Genomic DNA, 14,769 nt, shown 5'->3' on the forward strand with positions numbered 1-14,769 from the left:
GCGGCCAGCATTATGGTGAGAGGAAGAAACACACGGACATCCTCAGGTTGCTGGAAGACCTTCCCACATGCGGGTGGACAGGAAGCCAGGGTCCTTGATTTTTGCGCCGCGCTGGTTTGCTACCCACCTCAGCCACAGGGGCCCGTGCTGCAGCCTGAAGTCAGAGGATTTGTAAGCAGTTTCGGTGAAGAGTGGTGGTTTATCGCTTTCTTCCACTGTTAAACCTGACCACCATCGCTTAACTGACAAATTCATGTGTACTTCGCTGAGTACGGTGCTGAACTCTATTAAAACAGATTTGTAGCTTCCCACATAGCATCAGATGTATAGAGATTAAACAGTCATGTTACAGCTCAATCATTCCCCCAAACTATGATACATCACCGTGACAGTATGGAAACTGGGGAAATTTCCTCAGTAGGTACACGTTAACTTTTTAGCGTGTGGGGCTCATGCCACGACAAAAAAAATCACGACAAAGAGGAGAGATTTTGGCATGCGCAGACGCTTTACCTTGGTAGAGTGCTTTCTTCGGTTGTTATACAGGCGATATTGCCACAAAAGATGACCCATTTAGCTCGTGGAAAACGTTAGCTTATATATTTACGTAGCACACAAAAGAGAATAATTGACATGGTTAAAGGTGCAACTTCCGTGTTGGAGAATTCGCTGTTACAAGAGACGAGAACACCCCCTTGGATCATACTGCCGTAGTTATACGGAAACAATATTAGGTAAATCGAAACAAGCAAAAAACAAACAAACAAACAAAAAAAAAAACCCCACTGTATAATGGTTGGTATTATTTGCATTTTTAAAGTACATAAGTTCTGAATCAGCTTTGACTTGTTCACATTCGCTGCATAAAGTTAGCCCCGTACGACACATCTCGGGGGTGTGCACGCTACACGAAACTGCTTGGGACTTAAATTCATATCTATTATGCATCGTTCCTCGTAGACCACAGTATAAGAAGTGGACGATAGTTTAGACATCTTACCGAAGTTTTGTGCGCTAAAATTTACGAATACAGATTTTGATATCTGTCGTAAAAATGAGCTTAACAATTCTACCTACGCTAGCTGCAGTGCTGTTCGTCAGTTACAATCTTGGCGATGTTCTAGCTTTGAGTGGGCCGTAAGTATGCAGTTTGTGATTGTCTAATTTTCCGTTATATTTTTTCTACGCTGAAATAACTCCAAGTTATCCCAAATGTGTTTGATCAAGTTAAAATCAACTGAACTGGTCGTTCGCAGTTGGTGCCAATCACTGATGCCAATACGACTTTGGTTTAAACCAGCATACACTGACTGGACTACAACTCCAGTTGAGTCGCGTCAATATTTCGCATATATGAGCGCTTAAGACCCGACGCAGCGATCGGGTTGAGTGTGTAGTCTATAGAGGGGACCGGGGGAGAAAGGGGAGGGAAATTGTAAGGTATATATTTCTGCACGTATTTTTTATTTTTTGCATAAACCCCCAACCGTTTTGTTTACCTTCTTTGTTACTCGTTAAAATTAGCGCTTATTACAAACAGTTTTGATCGAGTTAAAATTTTACTAAAATATAATGTTCAGGTTTTGAGTAAGCGGTAGGTATATATGTATGGGTACCTTATAGAGGCCATGGACATTCTGCCGCCGCCATTTTGATAAAGTATCCATGACTGTCAGAAAACAAGGCTTCAGCATACACGAGAACTTAAGGCCCAGCTCAATTTGACTCAACTCGACTGTCGAGGGTCGAGTTGAGTTGAGTTAGGTTGGATCCAGTGTGTGTCGCGCTTTACTTTCTTTGATATAGACTAAGAACTTGTATAAATCTGTATTTGTCACATGTGAGAAAATTCATCAGTAACTTGCCGAAAGGCGGTAGTTTACTCTAGCAACTTTGGTTTCCTCCACTCATTAAGGTGACCTATATCGTATATAAATTAACAATTCTTCAGTATGGCGTTAAAGGAAAAGACCTGTAAAATCGAAGTAGGCATCACTTGATAGACCACTTGAAACTAAGCATAAATATACTTTCATTTATTTTTTATATATTGTTGAAGAGAGGTAAAAGAGTTCAACCGTTTGAATTCTAAGGTGGGCTTTATGTATAGGAACTCTGAAGTCAGAGGAAGATTTTCTAACTCTAATCCCGACAATGAATATCGGAATAAGTCTTTCTACCCAAGAGTGAAAGACTACTGAAATAATGTTTTCAAAAATTCTGTCCTTCTGGTCAACATAAGGACAAAAAAAGGTGATGAGACGTCAGAGGTCCTAGATACTGTCACTATGGCTCATAAACCCCACCATAGATGTGATATGACATCAGAGTTCCTAGATACTGTCAGTATGGCTCATAAACACCACCATAGAGCTGATGTGACGTCAGAGATCCTAGATACTGTCAGTATGGCTCATAAACCCCACCATAGAGCTGATATGACGTCAGAGTTCCTCGATACTGTCGGAATGGTCCATAATGCCCACCATAGAATTTAAATATTTGAATACCCTTCGACACTCTTCACAAAATTTAAAGAAATAAGTATCCCCGTTGAGGGACAGAGATCTGTACATATCAATCGTAGACTAGGGTTTTCACTCTCACCACAGACTGTATGCATCACAGAATTTCTATTTTGTAATATAAGCCGTGTTGATATGTAGGTTTAAACATCGCATGTATAAGGTCATACGCCGTGCAAACATACCAAAAAAGCAGAGCACAATGCACAAAAAGCCTTTTCAGTGGGACAAGTCCTGGAAAATCAAAGCACGTCGGTGACGCGCATGCGCAAATCGAAATACAATCCACGAACTTCGGTATACATACATCTGTAGATCGCAGAGATAGTCTCTGTATAGGTATATGTAACTTACACGCATGCTCACATGATTTGACCAGACACACCTGAGTAATATGTCCACTTCCCTGTATAATACAGCAATAACATCGTGTCAATCTTAAGTCTAGGCGATCAACAAAGAGTCATCCATGGTCTTACTTCCCAGACTTTTTGTATAATTTTAATTTTCAGTTTTTCCTCTCCAGCAGAAGGTTGAATATTACGTACCCCCACTAACTTGTGTAACGGTGAATAAAAACAGCTTTTAAGCAACGGCATGCAATATGCCACACGTACATGCAACATGCTTATATAGGTGTAAATAATTACTTCAAGTAGCTACACGTACATGCATATTTCAACGACATACTACCAGCCACAGGTATGTGATATTGTAATCGACTGCACGTAAAGACATATTGTAACGACATGAAATTACCAACAGGTATAGCAACGGAATGTAATTAACTGCATCCGCATACATACATTAAAACGGCAGAAAATTCACTACACAAAAAGACATATTGTAACGGCAGGTTATTAGCTACACGTGTGTGAACACTGTAACGGCATGTTATTAGCTACCCGTGTATGAACATTGCAACGGCCTGTTATTAGCAACACGTGTATACATATTACCATGGCATGTTATTAGCTACACGTATATGATAATGTAATTGACAGCAGGTAAAAAAGGTATATCCCAAAGTCATGTATACCAGTGCACGTAACTGTAACGCCTTACATCATTGAAACGAAAACGTTCGATTAACGGAAACACTGTGTGGTATTCCATATATTGAAGGACACAACAACAGAATAAATGAACTATACATTATTCTATATTAATATATGAATAGTTTATGTGGCAATAAAAAGCATTAAACTCGCGATACGTATTTGCTCTGTATATATCTCATAATACCATACTTTTATATTTCTATAATTTTATGTCGTCCCATTGTTATAGTTTCCAGGTAACTCGACGGTTTGTCCATGTCATGCGCCTGGATGTTTAAATTCAATCTTTTCTTACCATTCAAAATCTCTACCTGAACCAAAGTTCCTTAACTTAATGAAATAAAACTAGACGCCGCATAACTTGATAACTTCTTCAAACTTAGAATGAATTTCGCTCTGTAAATAGTCTGACATTTACTGAAGTTTGATCCATTCTTGCACTAAATAGGGAAATTTGATTTGATTAGCGAATACTGGAATTTTGACAAAAATAACTTCTTCAGTCTGACTGTGTTGTACACGTAAATACGACTTCCTCTACAGACTTCTATGAAGCTGCAAAGCTTTAAATTAGAAACATTATAAATGTTTGCCCTTTTTCTCTGTCTGCGTTTCACTCAGGCGGAAGTCCCCGTTCAGCCCAACATCCAAAACTACTGAGTGAGTGCTTAAGGTTTAACGTCGTACTTCAGCATTTTTCAGTCATAGACGATGAAGATGTCCGTAGAGTGCATGAACGTGTAATGTGCCTCCTTGTTGCAGGACAATTTTCCACCGCTCTTTTATGTGGTGCTGTTTCACTGAGACGACTTACAGAAGCCAAGTAAGCCGCTCCACACGAGCCATTATACTCACACAGGTCAACCAGCCGTTGCAATATCCCTGTGATGCTGAACGCCAAGGGAGGAAGCTACAACTTTCTCTTTCAGGGTATTAGGTGTGACCCGACACGTGCTGTATTTGAGTCTAAAGCACAATTGCTATATTACGTGCCTGTGATAAAACTGACTGATGTGATTTATGGTTTTTGCTTTTTAGGACCACAAAAGTAGTGTCAAAAGCAAACTGGAAGGCCTTTTCTTCAGGGAAATCCCATCATAATAAATAAATATAATTTAAAAATTTCGAAAAGTTCGAAACTTAGTAGTAGTATCGTGTTGGTTCATGCAATCACGTACGTATTTTTATAAATCGGATGATTTGCAAAGGGCACGAACCATGCATTTACCACATAGTTCATCGTTTTTTACGATTTTATGAATGAACAGCATACTGTCTTTTAATCCCCTTTTTAGGGCGTCTGCGCCTTACACTGTATGTTTTCTAACCTTAAAATTGTACTATATGGTTAGTTATAAAATAAGTCTATTGCACTTTAATGAAGACATTTTTGACACCATAACAAGCTCGAGACGGTTTGAGATTGCGTTGAACATTACCATTGATCAACATACTGTCGTTTTATCGCCTTTCCAGAGCGTCGGTGACTTGTATTGTATGTTTTCTGTCTATAAAATTATACCTTTCAGTCAGGTATCTTCCTCGTAAAATGAGTTTTTGAGGACATTTTCGATACCTAGGCATGTTGGCGGCAGTCTAAGAGTAAGAGTAAACAAGGATGCTGTCCTCTCCGACTTGCGTTGCATCTGTTGTGACTCCTGATTTCCTGACCACAACTCTGGACCTTTATATGCATGTGATGTCTGAGTTATGTTGTAAACGAAATGCCCTTTGACACTGTCGCCAGTTGCTGATTTGATCCATATTTACTTCAGAGCCTTTAGGATTTTGACTGCCAGTTAACTGACCATAGAAATGTACCCCCAAGGCCGGTTATATGTAAAAGAACACAACATTTCAAAAAGGTATTTTGGGCATTAAACTCGTTCGAAATGTGAAAATATATCTTATGTTTTCAGTAAGATTGAAATTTGTGTCACTTTGGACGGACTGTTAACTAAGTAGCACATTCGTGCACGAGATGTGTCTGTGACCAGCTAAATGTTCTTTGGCAAAGTAAAATTGACACAATATTGCATCACAAAATTCAGCTCCATATTTGCAGCTGCACCAGCTGCATTCTGGCGAATATGGTGTTGAATGTTGTGTTGGAATCTTGCACCAACTTTACCGAGGTCAAGGTGTATCCCATACGCTGCCCTTAAAATTTCCTGTTATCAGTAAAGCGCCTTAGTAAAAAGTTGGTTAAGGCGGCTTTAACCAGTTTAGGCCTATATCTCTTGTCCTAAATAACTAAAGGTAAACTGTTTTTGTTTTTTTTTCATTTCTTTTAAAACAGCGATCAAATCAAATCATCCCGCAGACACGTGAGTAGGTTGCTTAATGCCTTTGTCATAAACCTATGCTACTGCCCGCCTGATACAGAGCCCCCTGATATTTTTTCGTATCACCATCCTCTGAACATTTTGCACGCGCGGAACTACTTTCGCACTGAGTGACCTTTCCCTGGGAAAGCCCTGCGGTCCTTGACGGGGATTTCCTTGCAGTGCTGACCTACTTACACGAACATGCGATTTATTCTCCCTAAAATTAAGACCCAGAAAAACTAATAAAATTTTTTCTACACTGTCTACAAGCAACATTATGGGCTAAAAGGTTATATGCAAATACATTCGTCATTTTTTGTGTCGTCTGCTTCGTGATTTTTGGCGTCAAAATGCTGATAGCTGTCGATGTCCACCTATATGACTACCGGGTAGATGCGTACAAAGTCTACAAGGACCACAAGCCACCAAAAATGTGCACAGCCAACAGTCCATTTTACCTCGGCATCAATAACAAAAGAAAAGCTTGCTGTAATGTATGGTACAAATGCTAACCAATGGGAGAGCACACCCTAAAATCAATTAAGAAAACCATGGTAAAACGATCGGACTTACATGGCCGTTTGACAAACCACAGTGCGCGCAAAACAGCATGTACCCGTCTCCTTCATGCTGGCGTAGCTCCCACGACTATTATGCAACTCATTGGCCACAAAAATGCTGCAAGTATAAATAATTACGCTGTTACTTCTCATGGTATGCAGGAAAAGATGAGCCACATCATTTCAAATGCACCAGCTTTCCGCTCCGAGCGTAACTCTTCCTCCCCAACCCAGTACATACACAGAAATTAACGCAGCTGTCCCATCATCTTCTACAGTGCAGAATGATCTGTTTGTTTTACAGAATTTCACACACAATTTCCACCTCAGTTTCTGCCACGGATCATCTTCCCATTAACTTTGTTGACAAATTCTTTCAAGAACTCACAGAGGCTTTAAAGAATTTAAAGAAGTCATCCACATGTAATTAAATCACTTCTTCACTTCTGAAACTGGTGGTTGACCTGATTTTTTTAGCGCACTTTACAGCTGCTATACTCAATTTCAAAATGCCACTTGTCAGCTCTGAGATGATGTTTATATAAAGGTTACAGTTCTTGCATTCAGATAGCATCTGTGCTTTGAAAACCCAGCTATACTTACTTGATGTTGTATAAATAATATTTTCACCGTTTTTCGAGTCTTTGTTTTATTTTATTTTCTTTGCTTATTTTCTTTCATTTATTTATTTATTTATTTATTTATTTATTTTTTTTTGCCCAATGTTCCTGTCTTCTGCGGTGGTCAACTATTTTGAAATATGCTATATTTAGAAGGAAATCCGTGTGCGCGTAATAGTTTGTGAGCGTTATGACGGCTTGTGCACTGCCAGACACTATACGCTAAGCAAAGTAGTCTGAAGAAATATCTGGATTTTAAGGCCCCCAAAGTAGTGTCAATGCAAGGTACATTTTGAGAATAAGAGACAAGAGAAAACAAGAAAACATTATAATCTCACGCGTTTCAGCTATTGTGGCGTTCTCGAGTTCTCGAGCTGTGGGTTATTAAACCACGCCATATGAGAAAGCGAGTGAAGCATAGGTCTTCCAAAGTTATATGTTGGTTTTATTATAGTATATTCTCATCTCTGCATCAGGCCACGAGGCGATATTGTTATAGTCTCCAGGAAATCCGAACGCTTCGCTCATGTCTTGCTATTCGAAGTTCATACATTCTGTCGTCTTACTGGAAAGTGTTACTCAATATTGTTATCAGCATTAAACCTATCACCTAAGAAACTGAGTAAGATTAACGGTCCTAAATACTAAGTATAAATCAATAAATCACCCAGCTGGGAAATTATTTAATATTCATATACTGACAGCTCAATCGATCAATTATTAATTAACAATTCAGTCTAAAAAACCAATCAATCAGTCAATCAATCTTCAGTAACTAATCACTACAAGTTACATTCTTACTCGGTGATAGGATCCTGAAGCATATCGTGTCAATAACTCTTATAATTGGTGAGACGTCACTAGAACCATATATTTCCGATCCTGAGTCGGGTCACACATGAGACATTAAAAAGAGAAAAAGTACGACTTAAAACCCAAGCTCACTCCATGTATTTCCGTGTCCAGTCAGTGAGTAACCATGCAACGAATTTTTCCTGCAAAAGCTCGATGTATAGACGTGTCCTATGTTGTCCAATTAAAAGAGAAGCATTTAGTCAGTCTGTAAGCCAATCAATCAGTCAGTCCACGAATCCCTAAATAAGTTAATTTGTCAGTCCATCTGTCAAGCTATCCTATCACCGAGTTAAGTATGTGTGGTTTTCTATGGTTACAGGAACGTTTGTACACGGGTAGCAGATAGACGCGTACAGAGGCGGATCTGTATGTACCGATGGTGGTCTAGGTGAGGCAGTCCCAGCAAAATACATGTACAAAGCCAACGTGATTCTGTATGCCGTGTGCAGTCAAAACAGAAAATAAGGCCGAAAGATGAACAGTGCCAGCTTGGGGAGGTCGAAGGAAGGGCAGTATGGGATAGAGATGACTACAGGGCAGTATGAGGAAGGGTGGAGAGAAGGGCAGTATTGGAAAGAGTGGACAGGAAGGCAGTATGCGGATGAGATGGAAGGGTGCATTGAAGGACAGTTTGGGAAAGCTAGGACAAGTGAACAGTATGGGGAAGGGTAGACATGAGGGTAGTATGGGGGAGGGTGCCCAGGAGGGCAGTATGGGGATGGGTGGACGGGAGGACAGTATGGGGGAAGGTTAACAGGAGGACAGTATGAGGAAGGGTGGACTGAAGGACAGTATGGGGATAGGTGGACAGGAGGGAAGTATGGGAAAGGGTGGACAGGAGGACAGTATGGGAAAGGGTGGAGAGGAGGGTAGTGTGGGAATGGGTGGCCAGGAGGGCAGTATGGGGATGGGTTAACAGGAGGACAGCATGGGAAAGGGTGGAGAGGAGGGTAGTGTGGGAATGGGTGGAGAGGAGGACAATATGGAAGAGGCTGGACAGGAGGACGGTATGGGGAAGGGTGGACAGGAGGTAGTGTGGGGATGGGTGAACAGGAGGGCAGTATAGGCAAGGGTAAAGAGGAGGACAGTATGGGGGACGGTGGCCAGGAGGGCAGTGTGGGGAAGGGTGGACAGGAGGGTAGTATGGGGATGGGTGGAGAAGAGGACAGTATGGGGAAGCGAGGTCAAGAGGACAGTATGGGGAAGCTAGGGTAAGCGGACAGCATGGGAAAAGGTGACCAGGAGGGCAGTTTTGGGAGGGTGGACACGAGGACAGTATGGGGAAGGGTAGACAGGAGGACAGCATGGGAAATCTAGGACTAAAGGACAGTATGGGGATGGGTGGACATGAGGGCAGTATGGACAATGATGGACATAAGGGCATTATGGGTAAGAGTGGACAGGAGGGCAGTATGGGGAAGGGTGGACAAGAGGGCAGTATGGGCAATGGTGGAGAGGAGGGGCGTATTCGCAATGGTGGACAGAAGGACAGTATGGAGAAGGGTGGACAGGAGGGCAGTATGGGAAGGGTGGACAGGAGGGCAGTATGGGGAAAGGTGGACAGGAGGGCAGTATGGGTAAGGGTGGACAAGAGGGCGGTATGGGGAAGGGCGGACAAGAGGGCAGTATGGGAAAGGGTGGACAGGAGGGCAGTATGGGGAAGGGTGGACAGGAGGGCAGTATGGGGAAGGGTGGACAGGAGGGCAGTATGGGGAAAGGTGGACAGGAGGGCAGTATGGGTAAGGGTGGACAAGAGGGCGGTATGGGGAAGGGCGGACAAGAGGGCAGTATGGGAAAGGGTGGACAGGAGGGCAGTATGGGGAAGGGTGAACAGGAGGGCAGTATGGGGAAAGGTGGACAATAGGGCAGTATGGGAAAAGTTGACAGGAGGGCAGTATGGGCATTGGTGGAGAGCAGGACAGTATGGGCAATGGTGGACAGAAGGACAGTATGGAGAAGGGTGGACAAAAGAGCAGTATGGGAAGGATGGACAGGAGGGCAGAATGGGGAAGGGGGAACAGGAGAGCAGTATGGGGAAAGGTGAACAGGAGGGCAGTATGGGCATTGGAGGGCAGTTTGGAAAACGGTGACCAGGAGTTCAGAATGGGGAAGGTTGGACATGAGGACAGTAAGGGAAGGGTAGTCAGGAGGACAGTATAGGAAAGCTAGGACAAGAGGGTGGACAGGAGAGTATGGGAAAAGTTGACAGGAGGGCAGTATGGGCAATGGTGGACAGAAGGACAGTATGGAGAAGGGTGGACAGGAGAGCAGTATGGGGAAAAATGGACAGGAGGGCAGTATGGGCATTGGAGGGCAGTTTGGAAAACGGTGACCAGGAGTTCAGAATGGGGAAGGTTGGACAGGAGGACAGTAAGGGGAAGGGTAGACAGGAGGACAGTATAGGAAAGCTAGGACAAGAGGGTGGACAGGAGAGTATGGGGAAGGGTTGACAGAAGGGTAGTAGGCCTATGGGGAAGGGTGGACAGGACTTTATTGGATTTATTGTTTTATTACAAATTCTAGCAAATACAAGGAATTCAAACTGCATATTGGAATTACAGCAAAGATTTGTTAAATTTGTGTTCTTTGCTATAGAATTGATGATTTTTTTTTTAAAGGTGCATGTGGTATCGAACGATAAGCGTGAGTCAGTACTACGTTCAACAAGAATGCTGTTTTGGATGGAGTCAAAGAGGCAATCACTGCGATACGCGTAAGTAAAACAAAAATAATAATAATAATTATTTAGAATGATGTTGTTAGCTGCTTGTCGCTGTTATTCAACAGGTATCTCTTATTTCTTCTTATTTACATTATAGTGGTATTTACTTGCTGTTGATTTTGATCTCTTTACTAACAATTACATGCGTCTTCTATGAGGAATCCTGTACCAATGGCATCGCTAGTTGAATTCTATACTACAAATATAAATACGATCAAATAAATCAGTCAGTTTAACAAAGGCAACAAGCTAAATATTTATTCATTTATGTGGGGTAATTTCGAGGATCCACATAGTAAAATATACGAGAACTGTTTCTAGAATGCATGCAATTTCATGGTGGTGCATGAAGTGAATACGCCGTCTGTTAAGTAGACACAGTTTTTAACATCTCTGGTGAGATCAGCACGGTGTGGCCTTACATGCCAACCTTTTTATAGCCTGCTAGCGCAGCGTTGTGACCCAGGAGCCTCTCACCAATGCGATCGCTCTGAGTTCAAGTCCCGCTCAACCTGGCTTTAGCTCCGGTCGTTCGTGAGATGGCCTGCAGGAACCTGCGGATGGTTCTGTTCTGTATTCCTCCCACCATAATGCTCGCCGCCATCGTAGAAGTGAAATACTCGTCAGTACGGCGTAAAAAAACCTTTATGGTGTAGACTGAATCGAACGTCATGTTGAGAACATCACGTCCTACACAAACAACACCAATCCGACCAGTATACATATATGCTGAGAGGTAAGCTTGGGCCGTACATGTACAATGGTTTTCAGTTTGTTTAAGTCTTTGACATGGCAGCAATCGGGATTATAATCTTGCCCTCCCTGTGATATGAAGGGCGCTCTGACCTTACGGCCATCGCTCCTCACGTGATGGCATCGCATGCCCGTTTTACGAAGCAGTCGCGTCATGCACCTGGCGTAAGATCCATGGTAACATAGAGAGAAGACGCGTAATAATAAATGAATAATAAATGCACTTGACGCAACAATTGCTTCAGCGTTAAAAAACGTGCCATTGCCGATGACGATGACTGGGGCCTCACCGTTTAAGTGTGACCATTTCCCATTTCTCGCATTATACAATTTATAAAGGAGCTCGAATAGGGCAGTTTCCAGTTGGAACTCTTTTGTCATACTCTTTTGTCATCAAAGGTAAACACAGTCCTACTCTGTCATGTGAATGGTGAAAAATGTTTTAATAGGCAACCCTTAATTTACTGATAACTTGTCTCACCCATTTTCAGAGGTACAAATGACACCTCTTTCCTTTACTAATAACGCATTTTTGAATTGTCGACAACGTCTTTTCTTTCCATTGCTGTGATCAATTTAACTTTGCCACGTGCACAAGAAATAAACAGACTTCATAGCCTTTTTATCCAGAATAGAAATGCGAGAGAAATTGCTCAGACACCCCGTAAATCTTGTCGACATTAATCCTGTCAATGATTATCTTGATATCAACGTAAATGTTCTCTACATTAATCTTGTCTATGTTAATATTGTCCACGTTAATCTTTTCGATGTTAATCATGATGTCGACGTTAATCTTGTCGACGTTAATCGTGCCGATGTCAATCTGATGTTGGCGTTTATTCTTATCGATGTTAATTTTGTTGTAGTTAATCTTACCCATGTTAATCTTGGTGTCTGTGGTAATCTTCTCTATGCTAATCTTGTCGACGTTAATGTTGATGTCGATGTTAATGTTGATGACGATGCTAATCTCGTCGATGTTGATCTAAGCCCGTACAGAGCTTTACTTCACAGCGGAGGATGTGGGATGGGGACTACGCATCTAGAACAAGATTCAAACATTTTAACTGTCTCTAATGTAAATGTGGAATTTTACTCAAGTCTTATCCGTCATTATACTCTTAAAGTTGCAGACTCGTTTTATTTTCCAGCCATTTGCAGACCGAATTGTTTCAACGGAGGAACCTGCAATTCTCCAAACAAATGCACCTGCCTTGATGGCTATACTGGCGGCCTGTGTGAAAATCGTAAACCGTGAACTAACTATGAACTAACTTCAAACTAATATCTTGTGGTAACTTGCCTAAGGTCGGTGGTTTATCCCTAGTTTTCTCACCCTTAAATCTGCCCACCACCCTAAAAAATAAAGATTATGGAGTTAAAACAGCTATGAAATAAACAAATAAATTAAATTAATCCATCAGAAGCCTTCACTCTTAGTTTCTTAAGTTTTACAATCAGTATAATTCTCTTGTAAGTAAATATGAACAGAGCGCCCAGAATATCTGGCAATGTTTCATAATTGTGTCTATTTCCGCTTAACCTGGGGCTAGGGGCAGCGTGTATTCATCGTATTAAATTAGATCGGCACAATGGGTATATATGGATAACAGATGCAATGAAATGTAAGATGCAACAAAGATACATATTTTATTATCGACAATTTATATTCTAGCATGGTACACGATTTGAAAACTGATTTCACTTAGTCGCCTAGAACATACTGAAACTGTTGACTGCTTCACTTTGCCTGATTCAGTCCTATTTTCCTACTTTATATACCTTTTTAGTTATACCTTTTAGAAAACCGCTATGTCCCTTTTACGGCTCCGTATTATTAACATCATTTGTCTAACGGGAAAATCCATGCAATCAGACATTGCTCGCGTGTGAGACCTCAGCTACGAGGCACGCCATGTGTGGGTTCAATCCAGCCTTGTACAGGGAATTTGTAGATTATCTTGCTCTCATCGTTCACGGAACATGGGTGACAGGAAGAGGTCGACGGCGTTCGTGTCACGATTTGCACTGTCATCCATCAGTATGACGTGCATATCTGTTTACCTAACGTAACTTTGCAAAAATCAGTGGCTCACTCCGGGCACTTCAAATTTATTATCAGTATAAATGAAATATTTTTGCGTATGGCGTTAAAAACAATGAAACAAATCAATCAGAAGGCACTCCGATATTGCACACCTCCACCACGGTTGATTCAGAAGGCGCTCTGAAATTACTAACCTCCACCACAGTTGATTCAGAAGGTACTCTAAAATCGCAAACCGTCGGGTCTCTCATGTGCAAAACGTGTGATGATATATCGTGCATGTGAGTTCAGCCTTATTCCACAACAACTCGAATAATCTCAGGCGAGAGAACGGAAGTCAGCTGCATTCGCCCCATATTAGGGTTTATCTCTCATTTTTATAAATATAAATGTGCCTGTGACGCTCCTCACAACCCTAAACAGTTTTGATCTCTCGTTTGTCCGACGAGATCTTCAATCTCACCTTCACGAATTATGAGCAGTCAAGGCATTAAAACCCTTTTTGGGACTTAGTTTAGGTCCATTGTCACTTGTGCTGGAGGACTTATCTCCCTTGATTCACTCGACTGCATGTGTGTGTGCGTCGTGCTTGTGTGTGTGTGTGTGTGTGTGTGCTTTCAGATTGTGTATTGCAGTAACGAAATTGGAGGCTGTTGAATGCACCTGTCCACGGTTTACAAAATGTTCCCAATAAGGCATGCAAACTTACATATTCAGAAAAACCGTTTCGAAAATATTACGAAAATTTAGCGAGGTTTATTTTGTTTCAAACAAGCTTCCAGAAATGTAATGGAAACTGTGGCATGTAATTATCCAAGGTTTGTGTTGCGTAAACAAAGTGGAAGGTATCCGGAACTCAAATGACTCTCGCTTGCTTCCGATGCACCAAATGATTACGGACACCAAATCATTTCCCTCAGTGTATATCTGGTAATTAATCGCCATTAAATGTTATGTTTTTATTTGTGTATTAAACTTTTGAATTTCCTGTAAAGAAAAGTTCAGAAGTCATTTGACACCTAAGACAATAGGCAAATTTTTATCTCAGTAATATGGAGCATCTGAAAGTTTTAGCCTCATTGTGTTTGTGAGCAATAACCAAAATTTGCAAAAGTGCCAAGGTAAATAATTACGTGGTTTACAGCAGTTATGAGAGCTACTGTCCTTAAAACAGTTATCGGCCATTTCACATGTGTAGAAACATCTGCCTGCACAATGTATCACAAAACGACATGTTCTAGATGTCGTCATGGGTTAAACCCTTGCACAACAAACACGGTTTCTTTATGTATTGTC

At 41.5% G+C, this 14,769-nt stretch overlaps 1 long non-coding RNA gene across 1 annotated transcript; it reads left to right on the forward strand.

Moving 5' to 3' along the window:
• The first annotated feature begins 935 nt into the window (after positions 1-935).
• LOC135473911 (uncharacterized) lies at positions 936-12,859 on the forward strand. Its single transcript, XR_010444604.1, has 4 exons — positions 936-1,137; positions 8,268-8,336; positions 10,567-10,661; positions 12,578-12,859. It is a non-coding gene; the product is annotated as an uncharacterized LOC135473911 (long non-coding RNA).
• Positions 12,860-14,769: the final 1,910 nt, after the last annotated feature.

Source organism: Liolophura sinensis, chromosome 8 (assembly GCF_032854445.1).
Source record: "Liolophura sinensis isolate JHLJ2023 chromosome 8, CUHK_Ljap_v2, whole genome shotgun sequence".
NCBI lineage: Eukaryota > Metazoa > Mollusca > Polyplacophora > Chitonida > Chitonidae > Liolophura > Liolophura sinensis.